This window comes from Pseudorasbora parva, chromosome 22 (assembly GCF_024679245.1).
Source record: "Pseudorasbora parva isolate DD20220531a chromosome 22, ASM2467924v1, whole genome shotgun sequence".
NCBI classification, from domain to species: Eukaryota; Metazoa; Chordata; class Actinopteri; order Cypriniformes; family Gobionidae; genus Pseudorasbora; species Pseudorasbora parva.
The window spans coordinates 12,392,122-12,419,499 of NC_090193.1; the positions used below are offsets into that span (position 1 = coordinate 12,392,122).

Below are 27,378 nucleotides of genomic sequence, written 5' to 3' on the forward strand. Positions count from 1 at the left end.
TTAAATACTCTGAGCCCAGGTGGCTCCAATCACTAACGACCCTCCTCTGCCTGCAGGAGGCACCGCCGTGACAGTTATTAAGTGCATTATTTGAAATAAGATAAAATGTATTTACGGTATTTCGAAATGCCCATAATAACAATACCGTGCATATTCATTACCGTCATATATTGCATTAGCAAAAATCGGCACTAGCTATGCTTTTTGGCTCTCTCTGACCTCTCCGACATTGAGTTGACACACAAACCCGCCTCCACTCACTCGTTTCATTTGCTCCAGATGAATATTGTTGGTGTTTCAGGGCTTGAATTCCAGCTTGAATTTTGTGCTCACGTCAGGTTATTTTTTCCCTGCTTCATGTTGTGCTTAACCCCTTTAAGCAGTAAAAATATAGTTTTACCTGGCAAAGATCGCAGATGGCCCCAGATTACTATTGTTCAAGAACAATAGTAATCTGGGGCCGTCTGCGATCTCTGACACGTAAAACTCTATTTGAACTTGTGCATTGTAGATAACATGTTGCAAGACACTTCTTTAAACAGTCAAAACACACATAATAATAACAAAATGCCCAAACTTGTCGAGCATTCATGTAAACTCAATCAGTTATGTTTTAAGTAAATGTAAACATGCACGCGTAACAGTATAATGGATCCATGCATCAGGTCTTAACTCTTTCCCCGCCAAACACGGAAATTTCCGTTATTTGTGAGACAACGCTTCCAGGCCAATAACGGAATTTTCCGGGTTTCCGGGTTTTCACTGTCGGACGCGAGGGGGCGCTATTGCGCATCTTCTAAATGAGAGTACTGAATCTCCTGATAAAAACACATGCGAGTAAGACGCAGTGAAACGAACGATCGCATGTAATCATATGCATATGAAAAATAACCTGATCATCATCAATAAACAGCATATGAATCAAAATTGCCTAATGTTACTGAATGAAATGTGGACCCAGGACGAGCTACATGACTGTGCAAGCATTAGGAGTATTGATGGACTCGATCTCCTCCATCTGCGTTTGATCGTCGCTCTGAATCTGATCTGGAAACAGTCTTTCACAAAAATGTGATTTTCTCAGCTTTTTGTTCAAAATGTTGCTTTTTTTATGAAACCTACCCATATTCAAGTGCTGATAAAAAAGGAATGCATGAAGCTAGAATAAAACGGGTTTTTTTTGTTTAAAAGAAGAGGGTCTGCTCTTTATTTTGATATATTGCATGTTCAGATATTCATTAAACAAAATATTCTATGGGCTATAAAATTTTTGTGAAAATTGTCAAAAACCCTGGCGGTGGCTGGCAACTTTTTTTTTAAACGCTGGTGGGGAAAGAGTTAAAGGGACAGTGGCCTAATATGCATGAGATGAGATCACAAATATCAGAGTTAAAAACTATAGTCAGGATTTACTAAAGACTGGTTTGCCCATGTCAATTTACTGGTGTTTGCACCATTATTTACCACCAAAAAAAAGCATGTCTTAAACTAGACATTAACTGGTAGATTGCGTTGGTAATTATGGAAATGATCTGACTGCATCTGTGCTCATTAATTTGCACATCGTCAGTAGATCACGCGCAGAACTTTCCACTCCCATTGGCAGTATAAAAAGTGATTCAATAGAACTCTTTTTTTTTTTTTTTAACCATTGTTAACCAAAACATTTAATAAGAGCAAATGGAATGCATACACATTAGAACATTAAATAACAACAATAGCGAGGACATTTGAAAAACATAATTCCTAGGTCTCGAAACATTTTAACAAGACGTGATGTCAAATGAATGGGAACTAATTTAGTTTGAAACCAATTAAAACAAGTATCATAATTGGTCTCATTTGATTTACCTTCTTCCACCAATTAAAATTATTAATAAAATAATTATAAAATGTATAAAATAAGTATATATAAATAAGTATAAGTATAAATATAAGTATATAAGTCTACTCTTTTATATGACCTAATAAATAAATAAAGACCGTAAGCATTGAAATACATTTTAAAATATGAAGACTATTTAATATTTCTTTTTAATAAAACTGTCAGTTTTTATTGTTCATAATTTTAACTAAAACATCCAAAATGGTGGAAGGTGGAATCTAAAAATAGGCACAATATACCCTTTGGTATATGACGTCCTCTGGAGTGGACAGATGTATTTTCTGTCACAGAAAAAAAAAATGTACAAGAAAAATATGGAGAATAAAAGGATTTAACACTTCTAACACTTGCATCTCTGTGCCATTTTGAATGTATGATGCAATATCTTAAAATAACAAAGATATACAAATACAATAATTAAATTGAATCATAGACAACGCTTTGGGGGTTCGCCACTTCATTGTTGGGACATGTCACTAAAACTTAAATGGTTCAAAATGGCTTCCAAATATCTGTCCACTGTAGTGGACGCCATGAATGAAAGGGTTAAACTCATATACAATGTTTTTGTTGAAATATAGGAGTTCTAGTTTTCTGTAGTAAACACATTTTTTTATTTGATAAAATGTTGATACTTTTCTCAATAGAACTATAGCATGTTCATTGTCTGTAGCCTTGAATTTCTTGGAAAGTTGTGTTTCACTCAAGATGTGAGAGTTCCAGATAAAACCAACTAAGGAGTTTGTTATTGTGTTTTTTGTGTTATTGGCCCTCACCCATTGAAACGAGACTATAAAAGAATGAGTGAGGGGCTTTGGTTATTGTCTTTCCTGACTGCAGACAATCTGTATGTCCGGATTGATCTTCTTGGCAAGAATAAAAGCTATTAAAGACACTTTGCTTATGTTTTTCAATTCCAGCTTCATGATAATTAACGTTTATTTTTTTCCATGACACTCTCTAATGACTTCTCTTTACTGACAGAGAATGGAGGGAAATGTAAGCCATCAGGATATGTCCAAGTTCTCCATTTATTTGCTTCAGTGCTTCATTTAGAAAAGTCTTAGGGTGTCGCCTCCACAAAGGGATGACCCGTAAACACGAAAACCTCTAAGAAAGCCCTGTCAGTTTTTGCAATTAGCTCAATGCATAACACTGCAATGAAATATTTGCATAAAAGCATCTGTTTTATCAATACAATTTCCAAATGATGAAGTAATAATGCAGTTAGAACAGTCTCTAAAAGAGACATTCAGGCAATTTATGAAGGTACAGTCAATCTGTTACAGCACAAGGCAGCAACACAATGACAAGCAGGCGTGTATATGATGAATGAGTGCTTGAGTAATCGCCTGCTATCATGCATCACCCTGACAGCTCCACCACCCACAATCCACTCACACATTATTTCCTCTGAGACGTCGCATCACTTCCTGCTAACAAATCTCTCAGCTGTAGAGGGAGTCAGAGAGCTCATTCTGTCTCATTTGCTTTTGCTCACACTATTGGTTAGGTTTAGGGTATGGGCCTGGACAAAGAGTTGGTATACAGCTGTATAACAATGTACCACGTATTTGAGTCAACAGGGCAAAAGGAACAGCGAAAGAATGCTTACTTTGACGCAGCTCATTTGCATCTCTGTACGTACTTAAGAAGGATTCCAGCGTCAGAAACAAGTGGATGGTATATTTAATTGACATGCCAGATCGCGTCTGAGGATTATACGTTTGTTCAGAGCATTTTGATTTTAAATGAGGCACAGCGTAATGGAGAGTTCAAAGAAACTTTTGTTAAAAGATTAAGCAGCCAGCTGTATTAGATCAGACAGCTGGATCACAAACCGCAAATAAATGGTTTTATAATGCTTTGTCTGTAAATGACGGTTTTACAGTACATCCAGAAAGTATTCACAGTGCTTCACTTTTTACACATTTTGTTTTTACAGTGTTATTTCAAAATTTATTAAATTCATTATTTTTCGCTCATTTCTACAAACAATATGTCATAATGACAATGTGAAAGAAGTTTGTTTAAAATTGTTACAAATGTATTAAAAATAAAAATAAAAACGCCAAAAATCACATGTACATAAGTATTCATAGCCTTTGCCATGACACTCAAAATTGATTGCAGATGCATCATGTTTCCACTGATCATCCCACAGTTAACAGTGCATTTCAGAGCACAAAGTTAGGGAGGTGACCAAAAACCTGTCCCGCTGACAGAGTTCCAGCATTTCTCTGTGGAGAGAGGAGAACCTTCCAGAAGAACAATCATCTCTGCAGCACTCCACCAATCAGGCCTGTATGGTAGAGTGGCCAGACAGAAACTACTCCAATATTTGCCGATATTTGAACCGAATTTAACATCCCTGGAGATATATGAAAATGACCGATGCTCTCCATCCAAACTGATGGAGCATGTGAGGTCGTGCAAAGAAGAATGGGAGAAACTGCCCAAAAAGTTGTGCCAAGCTTTCAGCATCATACTTTAAAATACTTGAGGCTGTAATTGGTGCCAAAGGTGTTTCAACAAAATATTGAGCAAAGGCTGTGAATACTTATGTACATGTAATTTTAAAAAAAAAAAAAAAATTATAAATCTGCTAGAATTTCAAATTTCACATTTCAAAAAGTGAAGCGCTGTGAATACTTCCCAGATGCACTGTATATGGATAATGTTTTCTTAAACTATGAAGTATTTGCCAAAAATATCAGATATCTGTTTTTTGCCAGATTAAAGCAAATAAAATGAAATGGGTTACTTTTGATGATTCAAATCAGAATTTAACTCCATCAAAATTTGGCATTGTAAATTTGTTTCATAGAAACCTAGTGCATTTTCAAAAGGCAGGCAATAGTTGGAAGGCGGATTGATGCCACATTGGCAAAGATGCCATGGCTCTCCTTGCTAGCCTGCTTCATTTCGTACAGCCCTATGTCACTCCTTGCCCTGAACATTTTCACCACAGTCAACGTTTGCTGATCAGTCAGTACACAAGCTATACAGAATTATATACAGTAATGACATTTATTTTACTGTAAAAGTATAGAGAACAGTTAGTTGCGTACTTGCTGGTTTTCTGTCCTGATGACTGAGCAGATAGTTGGCATTTGCAGGTTAGGCTGAATTGACAAAACAGCCTGGCATTAGGGATCATTCAATGATCCACTCACAAATACAGACACTAGCCTCATTTGCAAATGAATCAGCCGTTTAAATGAATCAGTTGATCTGCCCACATTGTCATTATATGATTATTGAACTGAGCTGGATAACATCACCGTTTTCTCCAGAATGACTGTACAGCTGAATCAGATTATGTTGCATTATTTTCCTTTATAACACTGTGAAGCTGCTTTGAAACAAAAGGCATTGTAAAAAGCGTTATATAAATAAAGGTAAATTGAGTTTATCATTCGGCGGACTTCTCCACCTTCTCTACCCTCTACTGGGCCGCGGCTAAAGGATACACTGGGGTGTATCCTTTAGCCCCCGTTGAGCTCTCTGTTACATTGCAACTGTGTTTCGCAGAGTGTGTGTCGTACTGTGATTCTAAGCACTCCTGTAGGTTCTCGTCTACCCTCCTTCAGAGCTGCAGAAGTCCACCGCCTCACAGCACGCCATGGCCAACCTGCAGGTCTACTAGGCCAGGAAGCTCAGGGATATGCAAAAGGGTAGAGCTGACCCAGGGCTCATGGATGAGCTGTGTGCCGCCACCACTCTCGCCCTTTAAGCTACTGCACGCACCCTAGGTCAGGTGATGTCCACAGCTATGGCTCAACCTGGCGGATATGAGAAAAGCTGAGCAAAAGGGTTTCCTCCCATATCCCAGGCTGGCCTCATCGGCGCCGTGGTTGAGGACTTTGCCCAACAGATCTCGGCCTCTCATAAGCAGACTGAGGCCATTAAACATACATGGCCGGACGACCAGCTGCTGCCTCCACTTAACCGCCGGCTTAGTCGCCTCAGCCTGCTCGCCGCTGAGAGTGCCCTCCTGTGGCTCCCACCTAGCCCCAGCAGCAGACTTTACCCAGACTATAGAGGTCACCACAGGAAGAAGTGGTGTAACGGATCACAAAAATAACAGTTGGGATCACATCACGAATCATGAGTCACAGTTCGGATCAGAAAAAAAGGGGGAGGAGACTATTTTTATTTGCTTTCCATTTATTGTATAAAAAATGTTGGTGTAGTAGTATAACCTATATGGTTATGTTTTTAACAAAAATAAAATAAATAACCAGCTGAATAAATCAAATTTTACAGTTGTTAAATTGTAACATGTAAAAAACAACCTGTGATGTGAAAATGGGCATGATCATGTAATGAAATTTTATAGATATCGTGTTTAAACAAACTACATTTCGAAAGGGAACTCACGCTACGTGGAATGCCTTCAGCGTGACAGGTGTCTGAAATCCCTATCAAATCACAATCCCATTGACCGGCGGCAGCCCGTGACGTCAGATGATCAGCCAGATCTTGAGGGTAGGATGACGGAGGAGAAGTCGTCTGTAGACTCCTCCTCCTCTTCAGCCGCCGCTCTTCCACCGGAACAAAGGATGGCTGTGGATGAGGGGGATGAATCCTCCCAGCAATCCTCCCAGCCATCCTGCCCCGTGTACGGGGAGCTGTTGGAAGTGAGGGGCCACGCGTCTCTTAGGCTTTAGTTGCCGTGGTGCTAGGGGAGGGGTTGCTCGCCCAGATAGGTTGGGCGATCGGTTCCTCCCCGACCATAGTCGCCCAGCTCCCGGGAGTCTTCCATCTTCATGAGCAGGTCGTGGGGGCATGGAAGAAACCCTACTAGGCACGGATTCCTCAACATCCACGGTTCAATTTTGCTGATGTCGAGGGATTGGCTGATGCGGGAGCTGAAACACTGCCATGGCTGACGCCCTTAAAACAGACGGCGGGCCGCTGGATGAACAGACGGCCGCCCTGGAGGCAGGTGACGTAAGTTGTATACCCACGCTTTAGAGGGTTCAAGGCGTTTTTACTGAGTGCACTGCTGTTGGCAATGTGTTTTAGGTCCACGCTGGTAGGCGCTGCCTGGGAGACTGTGCTGTCACACAGAAGGCCCTACGGACCCGGGGCAACTTGTCACCACAAGATGATGACGACAGGATGCAAGTGCGTCATGTAAAGTTCTTTAGTGCGCTTGCATAACTGCAATGTGAAAGCAAACCAAAACTAACCAGATGGATACAATGTGGGCAGGCATTGTGTGCATATTTCCACATGGGACATGCTTCCCAGTGTACCTTGTTATTCCTTGGTTAAGTTGAGTCATTCATCTGTGCTAATCTCACGACAGGGAGCTCAGACTTGTGCAGGGCACTGGAAGACAGCCTAGGTGGCGTGATTAGATTGGACCCCCATTTCATCAGTCACTGGCGTAACTCGGCGTGAATGAATGAAAGACCTACAACATCCACCGCCAATCCTAAATTCTTAATTCCCAATTTGTTAAAATGACAAATATGCATTTATACATGGTTACCAAGAACTAACATGGTTAGTTCTAATTACTAAAGTTCTATCATTAAGTAATATTTGATTATCATAATATCAAAATATCATAATTTTATATTAGTGCAGGGAACAAAATGTAAAATGTTCGCATTCAAAGTACAATTTTGTGTTTACATATTATGTATGTATGTGTGTACTGTGTATAATTATTATATATAAATTTACAATGGGGTAAAAATATAATTAGGCAGCCACCAATTGTGCAAGTTCTCCCACTTAAAAAGATGAGAGAAGCCAGTAACTTTCATCATAGGTACACTTCAACTATGAGAGACAAAATAAAAATAAAAATCCAGATAATCACAATGTCTGATTTTTAAAGAATCTATTTGCAAAATATGGTGGAAAATAAGTATTTGGTCACCTACAAAAGAGCAAGATTTCTGGCTCTCACAGACCTGTAATAGAGATGTTCCTCTGTCCTCCACTCATTACGTGTATTAATGGCACCTATTTGAACTCGATGGCACCTATTTATTAAAAAAGGTCGGTAGGTAGGTCTATTTTATTTCAATGTAAAAAAAAAAAAGTAAATTTTTGGTGACAGTGATTATGTAGGTATGAATTTAAACAAATTAGCATATTGTGACGTCACTGACTGGGTCTTCAATCCGTACCTTCGGGCGCATCATAGAAAACATAATTTTGATGCAGGCCTTATAGACCCCAAACTAATGGAAATGTTTATTACATGAATTTCAGGTGCATTCATTAGGAAAAGCTTCCAACCAGCAGCAAGCTGACTACGTTTACATGGACAGCCGTAATCTAATTATTGACCTTATTCTGAATTAGACAATCAGGTAACTGGCCTTACATGAATACATCTTTTAGAATACTCTGTTCATGTTCCCGTTTTGCATGTTATAGAACACAGCTCGATTAGTGGCACGTCATTACGTCCCCATGCCACTCTACGCTGTCCGATGTCCAATCATAGCGTGACTTTGGCAGGTCTGTTAATTTTATGGGCTCAGGAAATCCGCTGTAACTTCACCTGCAGGTGTCGCTGTTGGACAGTGTTACTTTACATTCAAAAGTATAAAAATCACTTACATTTAATCATTTAGCAGACGCTTTTATCCAAAGCGACTTACAAAAAAGGGGAGAGCAATAGAAGCAACGAAACAAACAAGGCCAACAACCTGCAAGGCCAACAACCTGCTCAATTAATTAGTACAGTACACTTTTTTTTTTTTTTTTTTTCGTTTTTTTTTTTTAGCCATCTACAACAAAAACTCACGTATGCAAATACAGAACACTAGATTTTGATAGCGAAGATAAGATAACAACCCATTAGGACTAAGGCTGTTGCCCCAACTGTTGTCATTAATGCAGATTCAGTGGCCCAATGGGTTGGTTTTGTATGGCATTCTAGCTAAACGCGCAGCAATAGCCATCTACAACAAAAACTCACGTACGCAAAATACAGAACACTGGATTTTGATAGCTATGATAACTATGTAACATACCCGCCCCAAGGTACAAATCCGGATGAGAGACATAGATATGATCCAGGAGTGTGCGCTTTTTGTTTTTGTTGCTGTGGTTATCAGTAAGTGCTATTCTGTATTGGTCAAGTGCAATTGGAAAAGATGTGTCTTAAGATGTTTTTTAAAAATGGCTACAGACTCTGCAGCACGAATTGAGATCGGCAGGTCATTCCACCACGTGGGAACGGTCCAAGAAAATGTCCGTGAGAGCAATTTCATGCCTCTTTGGGATGGAAACACGAGGCGTCGCTCACTCGCAGAACGCAAGCTTCTGGAGGGTGTGTAAGTCTGAACAAGTGAGTTTAGGTATATTGGTGCAGAGCCAGTGGTTGTTTTGTAGGCGAGAACTAGTGCCTTGAATTTGATGCGAGCAGCCATTGGCAACCAGTGCAGTCTGATGAAGAGAGGCGTAACATGCGCTCTCTTCGGCTCATTAAAGACCACTTTCGCCGCTGCGTTCTGGATCAGCTGCAAGGGTTTGATAGTGCATGCTGGAAGCCCAGCCAGAAGAGATTTACAATAGTCCAGTCTCGAGAGAACAAGAGCTTGAACCAGGAGTTGTGCAGCCTGTTCTGATAGGAAGGGTCTAATCTTTCTAATGTTGTATAAAGCAAATCTGCAGGACCGGGCTGTTGCAGTAATGTGGTCAGTGAAGTTTAACTGGTCATCAATCACAACTCCAAGGTTCCTGGCTGTCCTTGATGGAGTTATGGTCGATGAACCAAGCTGAATGGAGAAATTTTGATGAAGTGCTGGGTTGGTTGAGAAAACAAGTAATTCTGTCTTTGCAAGATTGAGTTTAAGATGATGCTCTTTCATCCAGTCAGAAATGTCTGTCAGACAGGCAGCGATACGAACACTGACTGGAGGATCATCTGGTTGAAATGAGAAGTAGAGTTGAGTGTCATCAGCATAGCAGTGATAGGAGAAGCCGTGTTTCTGAATGACAGAACCTAATGATGACATGTAGATGGAGAAGAGAAGTGGTCCAAGGACTGAGCCCTGGGGAACCCCAGTAGCTAGATGATGTGACTTAGACACTACACCTCTCCATGACACCCTGTAGGACCTACCAGAGTGGTAAGACCTGAACCACTGGAGAGCAGTTCCCCATCTTCTTAAGTGTTGACAGGAGGATCTGGTGGTTAACTGTGTCAAAAGCAGCAGACAGATCCAGCACTTTTGCCAGTCTCAGTGCCTCAGTTACCGAGAGCAAGGCAGTCTCAGTCGAATGGCCGCTTTTGAAGCCAGATTGGTTGTTGTCTAGGAGGTTGTCCCGTTCAAGAAACATAGAGAGTTGATTGAACACAACTCGCTCAAGGGTCTTCGCAATGAAAGGCAGAAGGGATACCGGTCGCTAGTTTTTTAAAAGTGCTGGATTCAGAGAAGGGTTTCTTAAGCAGTGGGGTCACCCGAGCCTGCTTAAATGCTGTGGGAAAGGTTCCCGTGTGAAGAGAAGTGTTGACAATGTGAGTGAGTGCAGGAGTGATTGAAGAAGAAATGGCCTGAAGGAGGTGAGTGGGTATAGGATCAAGTGGACAGGTAGTAGGGTGATTGGAAAGGATGAGTTTAGAAATATCTGCCTCGGAGAGCGGAGAGAAGGATGGAAGCGTGTTCGTGTTAGTTGTTGAGATGTGCGTGTCAGTTTGTGATGAGGAGAACTGGTTGCTGATGAGAGATGTTTTGTTTGTGAAAAATTATGCAAAGTCATCAGCTGTAAGAGTTGATGAAGGAGGGGGAGGAGGAGGACAAAGGAGAGGGAAGAATGTTTTAAAGAGTTTGCGAGAGTCAGAGCATTTGTTGATTTTGTTGTGGTATAATGTTGTTTTAGCAGTGGAGACATTTGTAGAGAAAGAAGAGAGAAGAGACTGATACAAGGTAAGGTCAGTATAGTTTTTAGATTTCCGCCATTTCCTCTCTGCCGCCCTGAGTCCAGAGCGATGTTCACAGAGAACATCAGACAGCCAGGGCCAGATGGGGTGGGGCGGGCTGGTCTGGATTTAAGGGGGCAAAAACTGTCTAAGGAGGATGTTAGACTGGAGCAAAGAGTGTCGGTAGCACTGTTAGTGTCCAGTACTAAGAACTGAGCAGGTGGAGGGAGTGAAGATGAAACCATAGTGGATAGGCGAGAGGGAGAGCGTAGATTACGCCGAAAGGTAATCTGTGTAGGAGTACGTGTTGTATCAGGAGTCAGTATGAGGTTAAGAGTGATGAGAAAGTGGTCTGAGGTGTGTAATGGCATAACTAAAGTGTTGTCCGTGGAGCAGTTGCGTGTGTAGACGAGGTCTAATTGGTTACCTGATCTGTGAGTAGCCGTAGTAGATACTAACTTAAGGTCAAATGAATTCAGTAGAGTGCTGAAGTCTGCGGCTAGGTGTTTATCAAGATGGATGTTGAAGTCACCAAGCAGAATCAGTGGAGTGCCATCCTCAGGGAAGCTAGAAAGTAACACATCCAACTCCTCCACAAAGTTACCGAGGTGACCTGTAGGGCGATAGACCAATACCACATGGATTTTAACAGGGTGAGTAATAGTGATTGAGTGCGATTCAAGTGAACTGGCCGGTAGAGATGGTAATGGATCAAATTTCCAATCATTTGAGATAAGCAAAACAGTACCCCCACCCCTCCTAATAGGCCGAGGAGTGTGTGAAAAAGTTAAATTGGTTGAGAGGGCTGCAGGAGTGGCAGTGTCCTCTGGTTTGATCCAGGTCTCAGTTAGGGCCATGAGACTGAGCTGAGTTTTTAGCTTGTTTTTATAAATGTTTTATATACATTTACGTTATTTTATTTTTGTAATATTATGTATTGTCTCTTTCAGTTTTTTTGAAGAGACCCTGCCCCTCTGCCCTCCTTCTTGACAGCCTACATTTAGAATAATAGCTTTGATTAATGATGAAAAAAGTTTAAAAACTGTGATTGTTTGGATTGTTTTTCCTGCCGTTGAGCCACAGGCGCACTGAATGACCCATCTGGTTCACGATTACAGATACAAACTTATTGTATTTTACTTTTACAATGAGCATAATAATTACAACAAAAATAAATATAGAGGACGCAGTGTTCAGATTGAATGATGAACAGTCAAGCAAAAACACATGCAACCAATTGCAACGCGTTATGGCAATGACATTTTGTACAAGATAAACGGATAAACTTACAATATACAAGATAAACTTTTCCACCATTTGTTAGTTTTGTACACGTTGTTTTTTATTGGCTGCCATATTAATGATGATTGTTGTGGGGGGCACTTTTGAGAAATTTTCAAAAAGGGCAGGGGCTCGAACCCCCAAAGCCCTCCCCTCTGCAGTGCACTTGTCTGGTTTGCGTAAATCCTTGTTTAGCCTTGTAACGTTACGTGTCCATGGTCCTGTCACAAAATGCGGTGAAATCTGCGACACGGCGTTAATAAGCCGTAAATGAGATCCAATATAGTAGAGAATTTCTCCTACTGATACGTGACCAGTTATCTATGGATCATGCAGCCTTGGTAAACTCCATATCGAGCTATCTAAGGACCAACCCAAAGAAATGGACTATCCGGACAAAGAGCAAACGAGGATCAAAAGGAGGTACTTTTGCGGAAATTAAGGAGAGTGAAAAACAAACTCTCTCTGCCTGTTACATTACTCATTAACGCACAGTCCCTAAAAGCTAAAACCAACGAGCTGACTGCAAATATTCGCCACCTCCACTAGTACTGCAGTGCCTGTGTTATGGCCATCACAGAGGCATGGTTGAACAATAACATCACATCCAGCGAGGTGTGACCCCTTGGTTTCTCTGGCCAGGACTGACCGGGACTGTATAATTACGAGGAAGACCTGTGGGGGTGGGATCTGTCTAATCATTCGGGACGAATGGTGTCGTACAGTGGTGGTAAGAGAGAGTTTGTGTACTCCTGATATTGAACTGCTATGTATCTCCATTCGGCCCTTCTATCTGCCCAGAGAGTTCAAGAGGTGGCCAGGCTGGACCCCGATACTTTCAACAAGAGGTGTTTATTCAAGAGACACAAAATTTTGCAGTTTCTCTTTTGTCACCGCACGGACGATGCGCGTGCTACAGCGCCTATCCCGTCTTTACGCGCTCACTGCCAAATGAGTACTTTGAAAGGCTCGCGCGCGCATCTGTGTGTGTCTTTGAAAGGCTCACGCGCGCATCTGTGCGCGTCTGCGCGAGACAGAAAGGAACATAGAAAGTGAAGTATATCCGCGTTCTTATCAGCTGTGTTTCCAATTTGAGCTTGATCCTCAGAAATGCTTGGGAAAATGTAACGTTAGCTTGTGTGGACGCTACCGCACTACTTGATCAACAGAAGAGCTTCGCTACTGAAAAGCTATTTCATTGAGAAAACAGTGACGCTACCACCACGCTATTGTAGCGACGCTACTGCCCAACACTGACCTTTCGTGTTTGTTTGTTTTGCTACTTTCTTTGTTCCCTGTTCGCGCCAACCAGAGGTGGGTAGTAACGAATTACATTTACTTCGTTACATTTACTTGAGTACATTTTTTGGGTAACGTGTACTTTTAGAGTATATTTAAAAATGGGTACTTTTACTTTTACTCAAGTACATTTCTTGTGAAAAAACTGTACTTTTACTTAGTTACATTCGGTGGCGTTCCTCCGCTACTGTCAATGGTGATAATTAATTATATATTTTAAAATAAGTTATGACTTGTTCGCAAGTCTCGCGAAACGTTGGAGAGGCTGCTTCGCGAGAGGTGGATACGCATCACCCGCATAAAATTAGCGCGCGTTTAGTCAGAAGATGATGGCCGAAGCAGAGGGAGATGTGTGTGAGCTACGGCAGATCACCCGTACGTGGCCTCATGTTCAGCCTGTTTTCAGTCCAAGATGTCAAAAAGAACAGTTTCATAATTTAATGCATGCTGTGTGCACCAATATGAAATGACATCTCAGCATACAATAATTCCAGCTCCAACCTGAGAGAGCAGTGGTAAGTGTAACAATGATGCCTATATTTGAACACTGTTAATGGTAATTTGGTAACTATGGGCACTTTTCCTTTATTGTAATACTATTTCACACACTGTCCGAGTGTTTTCCTCATATGCGCTCTTGTGCAAGCATTGACAAATCGTTTGAATCTTCCGAACACACGTCCACAAACAAACGTTCACATCTGCACATTTACATATCTTTTTTTTCTCATAAAACGAGCAACCTCATTGGCAAAATGTACCTGTGACAATGTTTTTGCAAACCACAAAATACGTACCAATACACACTGCAGGAATTCCAACAGAAATGAACACTATAGGCAGAAAAACTGCATTTTTTGTTAGTCTATGGTTTGTAAAACATTTTGAATTTTGCGTCACAGCTCCATGTTCTGATTTTCTGATTTACCAGATTTGCTCGATAGCTCAGCTGATACAGATTTGTATTTGCAATGCGAAAAGCTTGAGAACGAACCCCATGAAGAACGAGTCATGATAAGAGCTCAAAGACGAGTTCTAAACATGGACACAATTTTATTTTTGTCACATTTGCTTTTGTTAACACTTTCGGGTAGTTTAGTGTGGGTGTAGGCTACGTTAAAAACACAACGTAACAAAACATGTCAGATTCACGCAAATCTGTTCTGGAAAAAAATAAGCTTTTAGCGCCACCCAGTGGACATTTCACTTTGAAACTGTCGCAATATGTACGTATTGGTACATATTTTGTGGTTTGCAAAAAGGTTGCCACAGGTACTGATGAGATCAGGCTAAAAACGAAACAAATTGAATAGCGTGACATCTTGCATTTATACACATATCCGGACAGACAACAGTCTGCAGTGTATAGCCTACATACGTTTAAAAATGGGACTGTATTTTTAAGAATGCATATACTTATAAAAATATAAGAACAAAGTATGTTTTAAAAAGAGCTGTGGTTAGCCCAGCACACCATTAATTTACACTGTTTAACCATTAAACACACACACACACACACACACACACACACACATATATATATTTGGAGGTGTGTGAAAGCTCTCTAAGTAGTCTGAAATTCAGGGTTTTTGGATCTTATCAATCAGATCGAAAGTAACTAGTAACTAAGTACTTGAGTAGTTTTTTCATCTAATACTTTTTTACTCTTACTCAAGTAACTATTACGATTGTTACTTTTACTTTTACTTGAGTAAATATTTCCGTAAGTACTTCTACTTTTACTTGAGTAAAGATTTTGGCTACTCTACCCACCTCTGGCGCCAACCATTTCTTGAATGAGAAACGTAATGACACGGACAGTAACAGGTTTCCCTGTATTACGTCAAGGGTAATCCCGTCCGTAATTTAGTGGTGCATCAGAAGCGGAGCGCGCTCGCCTTTGAACACGGTTATTTCGTATATATATATATATATTTGTTGGCTTGGGTTTTTCTAACTTTTGTGACGTTTTCTACTGTTCGCGCAGTACAGGTGAATGAAGTGTGTACTGAAAGTGTGCACTGTTTCCGTGCATGGAATTTGATTTAGAGGACTTTGTGGCTCACCCGAGTCGTGAGAAAATGGAACATTGTACTAAAATAAATTTGTGTTCTATAGCTGCTCATTTATATATTGGCATTTCCAAACATGATAAAAAGTATATTATTAAATATCAGTTGCATGCTGCTCTAGCTAAGGAAAAACTCCTCCCTCCCATTAGTTCTGTCCCAACTTATGTTGTTAAGCATCCAGACAATGAGTTGTGTTAACTTGAGCTACAGGTAGAAATAAGGCACTTAGAGCTCAAAGAAAAAGAGCTAAAATATTGAGTTTTAGCTTAGTAAATTTAAAGTGGATGAGACCACAAGACTTGAATCTGTTCGTCTTAGAGCTAGAGAATCAAGTGGCTTTCCTGTAAATGGGGAGACAAGTTTTGATGATAATAAATGCATTCGGTTAATCCCGCCTTTCTCCGAGAGAGAATTTGATCAGTATTTTGTGCTATTTGAGCGTGTGGCGAACCTTAAAGTGGCCTAAAGATATTTGGCCCTTTTCTCTTACAGTGTTTGTTTACGGGCAAGGCCCAGGAAGCTTATGCTTCTCTCTTACCTGAAGCAAGTTCTAAAACATGAGGAGGTGAAGGCAGCTGTAATGAGGTCTTTTGAGCTTGTCCCAGAGGCGTATCGGCAGAAATTTTTCGCAGTTATAAAAAAACAGAGGGCCAAAGTTATGTAGAACTTGGACGTGAAGTAACTGATGTGTCTGCTGCTGCTGTATTGCCAAGTTCTGACTCATAGAGGGAGCTTTGAAAAGCCCTCTTTTTCCCTGTCGCAGCAGGGCAATTTACCTCCTTAAATTGTAGTGAGCAGTTCCAGGACTTTGGAATGAAGCTTGTTGATTTGCCCATGGTCGGACCTGGTGTCTGGTCCACTTGCTGTAGCTGTGTGTGCCACTTTTCCCATTAAAGGGGTGGATTTCCTCTTAGGGAATGATTTAGCTGGGGGCAAAGTTCTTGTAAATCCTGAGGTTACTGCTGTGCCCCTGGTCTCTGAAGGCTCTGACGAGTTGCAGAGGTAATATCCTACTGTGTTTCCTGTGTGCGCTCTGACGCGTGTCATGGCTTATTTATTTTTATGTATTTATTTTCCTATTGTATGTTCTAAATAATGTTCTTACTGATGCGTTGTTATGTGCTGTTTAGAGGTGTCTGGTAGACCTGATTTTGTTTTGGCCCATCAGTCACCCTTCATGGGTGGGGGTGTTACGTACACCACGTGTACGCCCAGACCGAGTGCATTATTTGTATAATTCAATGTGATTTCCTTTTTCCCTTCGGATTGGTTAAGCCCGGGAAGCTGGGATATAAAGCTGGAAATACAGATTGTGCTTTCTCTCGCTGCCAGCCAAACTATTTTAGCCGTTTTCCATCCTTTGTCCCTCTTATCCTAGACAAATGCACACTATGCAAGATAGCTTAGCCAATGAATTCTATCTTCACTCATGTATTATTAATTGGATCATGGACTTTCTTACCAGTAGAGTCCAGCGGGTTAGAGTGGGTTTTTCTGATGTGATTTCTCTGTCTGATGTGATCCATAGACTCTCCACAGGGATGTGTTTTATCTCCTTTACTATTTATTTTATACACTAATTCATGTACTAGCACTTTTCAAAACAGACACTTTATTAACTATGCAGATGACACAGCTCTAGTGGGTCTGCTACAGGATGGGGATGTAGACCATGGGCCGGTTTTAGATTCATTTTTAGAATGGTGTAATAAGTTACACTTAATCTTGAACACTAATAAGACCAAATAAATGTCCATAAATTTTAGGAAGCCACAGCAACACACTGACACTTCAATTAATGGGGAGATTATTCAGGTTGTCACAAACTATAAATACCTTGGCATTGTACTGACAACAAACTTAAATGGGATTCATGGACTAACTTTTTGCACACCAAGACACAGCAAAGAATGTACTTTTTAAAGAAACTGCTTGTTTTTTATGTTAATAGCAAAATGCTTCTGATTCTGCTTTTATTGAAAGTTTTTTTTAATTTGCTGTATCATCTGTTGGTTCGGAAATTCCACTGAATCACAGAAAAAGCTAATCAGATAAACAGTTACTACAGCTAGTAAATTACGTGGGATAACATTGCAAAGCACTGAATACATTTACAAAGACAAAATGGTGAAAAAGGCAAATAATATTGTGTGATAACACACACCTGTTGGCATCTCCTTTTAAATTACTGCCATCTAGGCGTTGATTCTGTCTACCACTTCTGATCAAAAACAGCCATAAAAGCTTTAAATCAGTCAAAATAAGCTAGATTTCCAGCTAGCCTGGTTAGCTGCAGGGGTTTATAGTGTATTGTATTGTATCATTGTATTATATGTCTGATGTGCTGTTATGTTGTGCCTTGCGACTGTGCCGCAAACCCAATTGCCCCATGGGGACAATAAAGTTAACTTCTCTCTCTCTCTCTCTCTCTCTCTCTCTCTAAAATCCTGCAGTGCCAAATGTGTACCCCTGCTTAAGCCAGTACATGTATGGGCCCGCCTTAAGTTTGCTAGAGAGCATTTGGAGGATCCAGAAGAGGATTGGGAGAATTTCTTATGGTCAGATGAAACCAAAATAGAACTTTTTGGTAAAAAAAAAACTCAACTTGTGTTTGGAGGAGAAAGAATGCTGAGCTGCACCATACCTACTGTGAAGCATGGGTGTGGAAACATCATGCTTTGGGGCTGTTTATCTGCAAAGGGACCAGGATCCGTGTAAAGGAAAGAATGAATGGGGCCATGTATTGTGAGATTTTTAGTAAAAACCTCCTTCCATCAGATAGATTTTAAGGTCCTGGGGTGGCCTAGCCAGCCTCCAGATCTCAACCCCATAGGAAATCTTTGGAGGGAGTTGAAAATCCATGTTGCCCAGTGACAGCACCAAAACATCACTGCTCTAGAGGAGATCTGCATGGAGGAATGGGCCAAACTACCAACAACAGTGTGTAAAAACTAGGGATGCACCCTAGTGCACCGATCCGATCTGGATGCACCGATAAGATCCGGATGGATCGATCCGATATTCAGTATCGGTATCTGCTCTGATCCGCCATTATTTGCCGGATTGGGTATCGGACAGACAGGACCGATCCAAATCCGATACTGTGCACATAATATTCTGTTATTGTTAAGCCCCAGTGCCCACAAAAGGCACAAAAACATTATAAAGCATCATCAACGATTAGTGCACTATATTCATTCATTTTAATTTATTTATTTATAAAGCACAAATAAACATAACAAAAGTAGACCACTGTGCTATACAAAAGACAGTTATAAAAATAAGAATAATAAATAATAATATAAACAAAACAATAAAGAGAATTACAAAATACATCACTAAATTTAAGCTTAAAAAGAAACCATGAGTTATAATGAATGGAATGCTTGATTTAAAAAGTAAGACTGTAACTTCGTGACATTTAAATTCATATATTGATGATGCAGACCTCACAGATAATGGAAGACTATTCCATATCCTGGGACCAGCCACTGAAAACGCACGGTCACCTCACAACTTCAATCTTGTTCTAGGATATGCCAGTGTAATACTGTCTGAGGATCGCAAACATCTTACTGACTTATTTACAATCAAAAGATCTAACAAATATGCAGGTGCCAGACCATTTAATGACTTAAAAACAAAAAACAAAATTCTAAAATTCAACTCTATAATGCACTGGCAACCAATTAAGAGATGCTAATAACGGAGTAATGTGTTTTCGTTTACGAACCTTAGTTAAAAACCTAGCTGCGGCATTTTGGACCATCTGAAGCCTTCCAATAAAGGATTATATTATAAGTGTTCTGAAGCCATTCTATCCACAACTTTCCTGCAAGTGGGCGTCGCCATGATACTCGATACTTCCGGTTGACGGTATCTCAGTTCCGGTTTAGCACACATAACAGTTATGCTGCGTTCACACCAGACGCGAGTGACGCAAATAAATAGTGCTATTCGCGTGAAGTTGGATGCGTAAACATTTTGAATCCATTCGCTTCATTCACTACACAACAGACGCAAATTTGCATCATGGGAGGGGCTTCTGCCAGGCAGCGGCAGTCGTCAGAAGGACAAGCCGAGGTAAGGCTGCTCTCGCCGGGGTTAATGAGTGCGCCTGGGTCTCACCTCCGAAAAACCTACTTGCTTCCATAAACCATGCAACATAAACGGACCTGTTTGATATGTTGCCTAGCACCCTACACACTCCATTTAATGCCCAATGAGCTTCAGATAAACTCAAGAAATGTGATGTAGAAGTAATATTTGTATTTTAATATTTGTAATTGTTGAAATGTTGTTCATGTCAGACATTCAGTAGACTTTTTTTTAATCAACATGAAAATAGATGCATGAACTTCAATAAATGTAAGTGCATTGTAATAAAAAATAACATTTCATTGCTGTAAATGTAATTAGTGAGTTTATATATTAGTTTAAACTATTTAAAATACTGCAGTAAAACTGCTCTAACAGCCTAACGTTACTATCCAAATAGAGACCTGCACTCCCGCGGGACCCAGCACAACCGAGTGCGGCGCGGGATAATATTTGATGGGTGAATGCGGATGCGGGTGGCAAGATATTATTGTGTGCGAGTTGCGGGAAAATACAATTATTTTGCGGGACTCCCGCAAAGTGGAAATATATAACAAAATAAAATAATTTGTTAGAAACAACAAAACCTTTATTTATAATAAAATAAAAACGAATTACAGGCACATGGATGGAAGGTAACTCTCGCGTGGTTCATAGGAACAGCCAAGCCGGCCTACCACACAGTGGCAAAATGTCTGCACCGCATAACTCAGGTGAACCACTTAGTACTACAGATATTAGTAAGTTCTTGTAAGATATTTAGATCCATCCGACCATCTGGAACATTTGATCATTTTGCCTGAAGCGTTGTTGTAAAAGTCTACTCCTGAATCCTGATAATACAACCAAGCGTTTAGCTGATAACAGTAAAGACTAACGTAAACCGGAAGTTCGTTACCGGCTTGTTCTACGTTGCCATAGCGATCATGGGAAAGTTCTGAGTTCAGGAAAGTTGTGGATAGTTTAATGTGAGTACAGATGAATATTTAAGTCATTAAATTCAAGATCACGTCAATGCATGCTCCCTCCGCTGCGGCTGTCAGTAACTCTCCATTCAGCTTTAAAGGGTTACTTCAGCGATTAGCATATGGCTTTGTATCAGTAGAAACCCTGGAGTATATTCGAATGATTGTGCTTCTCTCATCACAATCTCATCCATAACTGTCAATGTGATCTATCTCCAGCAGCGTTTGGGCTGTGACACTCCCTCAGTGGCTAAATCACATTATATTGAACAGACACATTCAGTTTTTAATTGGAGTGTCTGTTCTCTAACTGAACTGATTTTATGAAAATGAACATGGTCACGGTGGGAAAGTGAAATTGATTCAGTAATCTAGAAGCAGTGGCTTTGGGAGTGGCCTCGTAGGGCAGCGAAGCATTCTGGGAATTGTTGCCTTTCATCCCCATGAGACAAAAATAAATTTTCTGTCTTTTCTCAGTCTAGAAAGCACCCAATTAAAAAAGTATTTTACATTTCTACTACATTAATTACCCAGTTTAAATACAGATATATCTTCCCAGCGCTGAAGTCCTTTAAACTGCTTGTCGTGTTCGGTTACGACAGTCAACACGATGAAACTCTCCAAGATTATTCATTGTTCTGTTATTATGCTTGATCTGTAGATAACCTAACGCTCTATGATTTCTCATAAAATGACTTTATCTTGCTGGCGTTTATTGCTGTAAATCATGACTTTCTACCGGGTGTCTGTTAGATCACAACACTGGACTAGTTATTGTATTGTTCTCAGAGCCGGCCAAGCCACTAAGCAACCTTTGCAATTGCAAAGGGGCCCGTGGCTAGCAGAGGGCCCCCTAGAGTCACTGCTAGCTAGTCGGTGAAAAAAATCATACATCAAAAGTAACATCAAAGAAATAAATAAAAAGAAATGGGCCTACAGCGCTCTTTATCAGGCATCATGATAAGCACAGTTAAAACTCAATATGAAAAAATCATTATGTATGCTCTTTGGTACTCATCGTTCTCTTAAATCTGCTGAATTTAATTTGTATTTTGATAATGGTACTCCAGTGACAAAAGAGACCTCTGTTAAATGTTTGGGAATTTGGCTTGATGCAGAATTAAATTTCAAAACACATATTGATTACACAATAAAACGAACATATTCTTGTTTAAAGGGGGGGGGGGGTGAAATGCTGTTTCATAGTGAGCTTTTTACACTGTTAAAGACTTGGATTCCCATCCTAAACATAGACAAAGTTTCAAAAACTAATGTTGGGCGTTTGGTGGAATATTTCTGTGTCAAAAATACCGTTTTCTCACAAGTTTCGGAGAGTTTTTTTCGAGTATGGAAGGTCCTTGTATGGGCCGTACGGGCTCTTCTCCCGGAAGGGTGAGCGCGCGACTAGAGCGAGAGAGGAAATGCACGCCCATAAACACTCGCCATTATTTCCATTTGCATGCTTGTGTGTTTTCCTCGTCTCTCGCTGACTGCGCACGTGCCTCATTTATACTCGATGCTCAGACTGAGGTGTGATGAGACGTCATGCTCAGCAGATTCGCCTGGAGCTCATGGCTCTTCAGTTGCGGAGCCACACGCAAATGTAAAAAATACGTGCAAACCGCCAAGCGAAATGGGGTCTCGCGCACTCCGCGTTGACGTCATTTTTGACCTGCATTATTATGACATTATCATTATTTTAGATGAAAATGGTCTCAGAACGACAATATTATCGTTTATCGCAATAATTTCTTGGCCAATTTATCGTCCAGCAAAATTTGTTATCGTGAAAGGGCTATGTATTGCTTCCGCTAAAGAAAATGGTCTGTTCCACGTCCATAGCAACGCGCTGTTTTTCATGGCAACGGTGTGTTATAGCCTACTTCACAGTGGTCCGTTATCAAGACAGATCGCATTCTACATTGGAATTCATCCAAGCCATATAATAAATGCTACTAACATGCTGCATAAAATTGGTTTAGTTTTACAACATTTGATGTTAAAGCATTTAACAGAATATAAACCCAGTTTGGCTTCTACACTAAAGGGCTAATATTAATTTACTCCTTATGTCCCCTTTCCAGGGGCACTATTAAAGTATATGCTGCCAGTAAGCAAAGCTCCAGCTGTTGGTGAGTATTAAGGGGCCATAAAATGATAACCTTCTGTATTTTAAAAATTAAGTCTAACTTTATGTATAATTATTTTTTTATTTAATTGCAGCTCCATCAAACACTTCTTTTCTTGGTTCACAACACAGTCATGTCACCTAAGAAGCTGACAATGCTGGTAAGTTCTGTGTTTTAGTTTAAACTATAGAGATAGATACATTTCCCACATGTTGTAGTGTCCTGTCCATTGCTCATAAATTAAATCTGTCATGAGGGGAGCATGTAGTAGCTGTTTTTAAGTATTGATTATTGAGCAACATTATGGAGTGTCCTCCAAAGCTGCTAATGTTGAAAATACATTTTATCTAAAGTAACTTTTTTTTTAAAGATGGCATCAAACTCTTGCAGATTGTTTTGCATTTTAAGATCATCTAGGTTTGATGCTAAGAACACAGGTAATTTTTCAATTCGGTCAATTTGTTTTATTATTTTATCTTATTTTATATTTTCATTAGCAGGCCCATTAACCTCTACCTCCAGCTCTGGTGTCACCCAAGAAGCTGACAATTCTGGTAAGCTCCTATATCGACAATAAATTAATAATTATAAAACTAACATCCAACATATGTCAACTTACGAAAATTAAGATTTTTTTTATGCTAAACTTCTCCATAGGTCTTTCTCCTGTTGAAGTGGAGAGCAGTACTCCCATGCCTTCCAGCACACCTGGCTCTCTTTCTACTCCTCCATTGGACCCAGCTGGCTGGCCAACAGTCATTAATGACAAAGTATGCGTTGATCTGGTTAGCAGAGGACCAGCACATGTTGACCACCACTTCACATTTCCAAAAAGACAATCAGACAATAGGAGATTTCACAATCATTTCATGTTTCAATCTCTCACAAATGGTGAAAAGGTAAAGAGAAGCTGGTTAACATCACAGAAAAGTAATGCTGTCTACTGTTTCTGTTGTAAATTGTTTTTAAAAAAAAATCAACAATAAAGCTCAGTACAGATGGTCAACAAGACTGGATAAATATTGGCACATTACTTAAGCAACATTAAAACAGCCCAGGTCATGCTAAAAATTTGCTGTCTTGGAAGGAGCTAGAAGTCCGTCTACGAAAAGGGGAGACAATAGATCAGACTGAATTGTCACTCTTAGAGGCAGAGAGAAACAGGTTGAGAGAGGTCCTCATTAGGCTTGTGTCAATCATACAAGCTCTAGCAGAGAGGAACATGGGTCTTAGAGGATCTGTTGATATGTTACATGTCAACAATAATGGTAACTTCTTAAAAGAAGTGGAATTACTGGCGAAGTTTGATCCTGTTTTAAAAGAGCATGTACAACGCATTGACAGTGGAGTGAAACAATACAAATTGAGCTCATCGCTTGCATCAGTGACACCATTCTCCGTACAATTGTGGTTCAAATCAAGGAATCAAAGTATTTTTCTCTGATGTTGGACTGCACTCCAGATGTCAGCCACCAGGAGCAGATGTCTGTTGTGATCCGTACAGTCAACCTAAAAAACACACCAGAAATCAGAGAGCACTTCCTGGGGTTCCTATTAGCCTACGAATCAACTGGACTCAGCTTATCCACACTGATTCTAAGAAGGTTAGAGGAGCTGAACATTCCCTTTGAGGACTGCAGAGGACAATCTTATGACAATGGTGCCAACATGAAAGGCCGAAATAAAGGGACACAGGCCAGGCTGTTGAAGAAGAATCCTCGAGCTCTCTATGTACCTTGTGCAGCCCACATATTAAATCTGATGGTGGCAGATTCAGCCAAGGGGTCAGTGGATGCCTCTAATTTCTTCGGAGTGCATGGTGCAGAAATTGTAAACCTTATTTGCAGCTGCATCCCAGAGGTGGGCCATCTTAAAAGATCATGTGGACCTCACTGTCAAGGCCTGGAGTGAAACAAGGTGGGAAAGCCGAATTAACAGCACCGTCAAAGTCAGGGAAGCTTTGCTTGAGGTGAGGGTAAAGGCAAATGACCCTATGATTAGAATTGAGGCCCAGTCCCTGGCTGAAGAAATTGGATCATTTAGGTTCCAGATCTGTACAGTTGTCTGGTATGACATTTTATAAAAAATTATTACACGGCTCTGTGAAATACTTGATTCTGATTGGTCAATCGCGCATTCCATATGTTATTTCCAGTTATTACACGGCTCTGTGAAATACATGATCGCGCATTCCAGCGGTACGTTATTTCCAGATAACACCCGCTCATACGGGTACTACGAGTCATCTTGACCGGTACTACTTCTATGCTTAACGCTGGCGCCATCTTGTGGCTTAAGCAGCCGTGGGTTACAATGGAAGACTTCAAGGCAGGTTTCCTTTATAACGTTTTTAATATAGATATTTTTCTTACACAAACGCATGGATTCGAATCAGAGGGCTCTATTAACCCATCGGAGTCGTGTGGAGCACGTTATTTGACGGACAGCTGCATTTTTTTATGGACTTCAAACACAACTACAACAACTGCTTGGATTAACGTTAGCCTGGACTTTTTAAATATAACTCCGATTGTATTTGTCTGAAAGAAGAATGTCATATACACCTACGATAACTTGAGGGTGAGTAAATCATAGGCTTGGTTTCATTTTTGGTTGAACTAACTAGGGGTGGGCGATATCTCGATATTTAAAATATATCGAGATATTTTTTCAACTCGATATGGATTTGGACATATCGTATATATCGATATATTGTTTATATTAAATTCTGATTCCGCCACTTTGCTTCCCTGTGCTGTGCTCGGCAGCTCGCTCCCGCTCGCGCGCCTCCCGCCTCATTGCTTTTGTTCCCCCTCCCCTCGCGTGTCGTCTCAGTGCACACGGCGGCGTCCGCAACCAGGTGAGGATTAGTTATCATGTTGACAAGCGTGCGCGTTGTTCAGGACTCAGTTAAGAGATCACGTTTTCCTTCTAACACAACTGCTTGCTTAAATTTATAAAGAAATATTAATGTTCATCATAGTTCAAATCGCACGTTTCACCCACAGTCAGGTGATTGACACTGGTGCGAGACGCACTCTCAGTCACAATCATGCCAGTTTATGATTTGTGTCTAACTGATCGCATGGTTTTCGGTTAAAATGTCAAAATGATCGCATATCATTTGAAAACATTTTAAAAGTATTGCAATATCATTACTATGATTATTTTGTCAGCTTTATCACGGGATTATGATGAACAGGTCTATTCACGTTTTAACCAAGAGGGAAAAATGCGACATCCCGGGTGTCCTGAGACACGCGGTGCTCTTCTGTCAGTTGTACTGTATCATATTATCATATAGCCTTCTGACATTCATATTTCGTTCTGTAACTGGAAAATAAGTGAAGTTCAGCTCATGTGTAGCCTGCATGATCCTCATGATGAGTTTGAATTTGGTCAAACTCATGACAAACATCACTGTTTGAATTTTGATAAAAATTAACAGGAAATGGTGTTATGACAAAATCAGTTTATTTATATCTCAGTCATGCCCCCATCTTTCAGCAAAATGCTTACTGTTTTACTGTTAAGTGTAAAAAAGGGAGTCTTTGATTCATCTTTTGAAAGCATGAAATAAATGAAAAGAAGGCAATATTATTTATTTTATTTTACAGTTTAATTATTATTATTTATGTAATCAGGGAGTTTTTTTTTTTTTTAAATGTCGCAAAAGCACTTTGTTCCTACATGAACTGACTACCTCTTTGCACTTCAATAAAAAAAGAAAAGAATTTGTGGTATTTGGCATATTTGTTTTTGCTGTAGTTTTTAGGGGGTTATTTTTCCTGTAAAGATATCGAGATATATATCGTATATCGAGATATAGCAAAATATATCGAGATATATTTTTTGCTCCATATCGCCCAGCCCTAGAACTAACCCTTTCAGCATTCATTTTCAACATTTAGCAAGGGCATATGGCAAATCTTCAGCAATAGATAAAGGCTTAAAGCAGGTTGGAACTGTTTTCCTTCGCGGAAGCTTTGCGTAAGAGCTAATAAAATATTTAATCTTGAGACAATATTTTGTGTCTAATAATTATTTATTTGAGACTAGTAAAATTAGCCATGTAATAAGCGGGATAATGTACACCCAGCCGGTTTTTATCGCAGAATAAACCCCTTTAGAGTGATGCAAGACCCCTCCGCTTCGCAGAGAACAACAGGGTGGGTATACATTATCCCTTACTTAACAGTTAGCAAACTCCTTCAGTCCGTCAACATGCAGCTAGACATAGCAGTATATCTCATAAATAAAACCAAAGCATCTCTAAAGACCTACAGGGCAACTGGATTTGTAGATGCTCAGACCACTGCAAAAGAGCTCTGTGAAAACATGAATGTTGAGGCAGTGCTGAAAGAGAAGAAGACTTTGAAGTACAAAGAAGCACTTTACCTATGAGGCAGCTGACTAGGTAGTGATCACTGCAATGAAGAGACTGGAAACAGGATTTTTCAATGTTGTGGTGGACTGTAGCATCCAGTCTTTGGAGGACCGATTCAACTCAATGGGCGAAGTAAAAGATACATTCGGAGTGCTCCTGAACTTCCACAAACTGGATGAAGAGTTACTTAAAGAGCAATGTGCCCAGCTCGGAAAAACATTCACCTGCGGAGAAGAGGCGGATATTGATTGGAAAGAGCTAGCCATGGAGATGCAGAGCCTTCCAGAGCTTCCCAAAGAAGTCACAACAGCGTTGGAGCTTCTTATTCATATAAACGAAAGGGGGCTGTGTGAGTTATACCCA

The 27,378-nt window shown here is 40.3% G+C and overlaps 1 protein-coding gene across 4 annotated transcripts in view; it reads right to left on the reverse strand.

The window, feature by feature from the left end:
- ttll7 (tubulin tyrosine ligase-like family, member 7) overlaps window positions 1-27,378 on the reverse strand; it is a 141,589-nt gene that overhangs the window by 106,204 nt on the left and 8,007 nt on the right. The window contains exon 2 of one of the 4 annotated variants that reach the window (XM_067431712.1): window positions 27,027-27,239. The exons of 2 other annotated variants lie outside the window; for them this stretch is intronic. The gene's annotated coding sequence lies outside the window, so the exon portion shown is untranslated. Of the gene's footprint in view, window positions 1-11,211; window positions 11,287-27,026; window positions 27,240-27,378 lie in introns of those variants that run through there. One more of the 4 variants, XM_067431713.1, reaches the window with a different exon arrangement.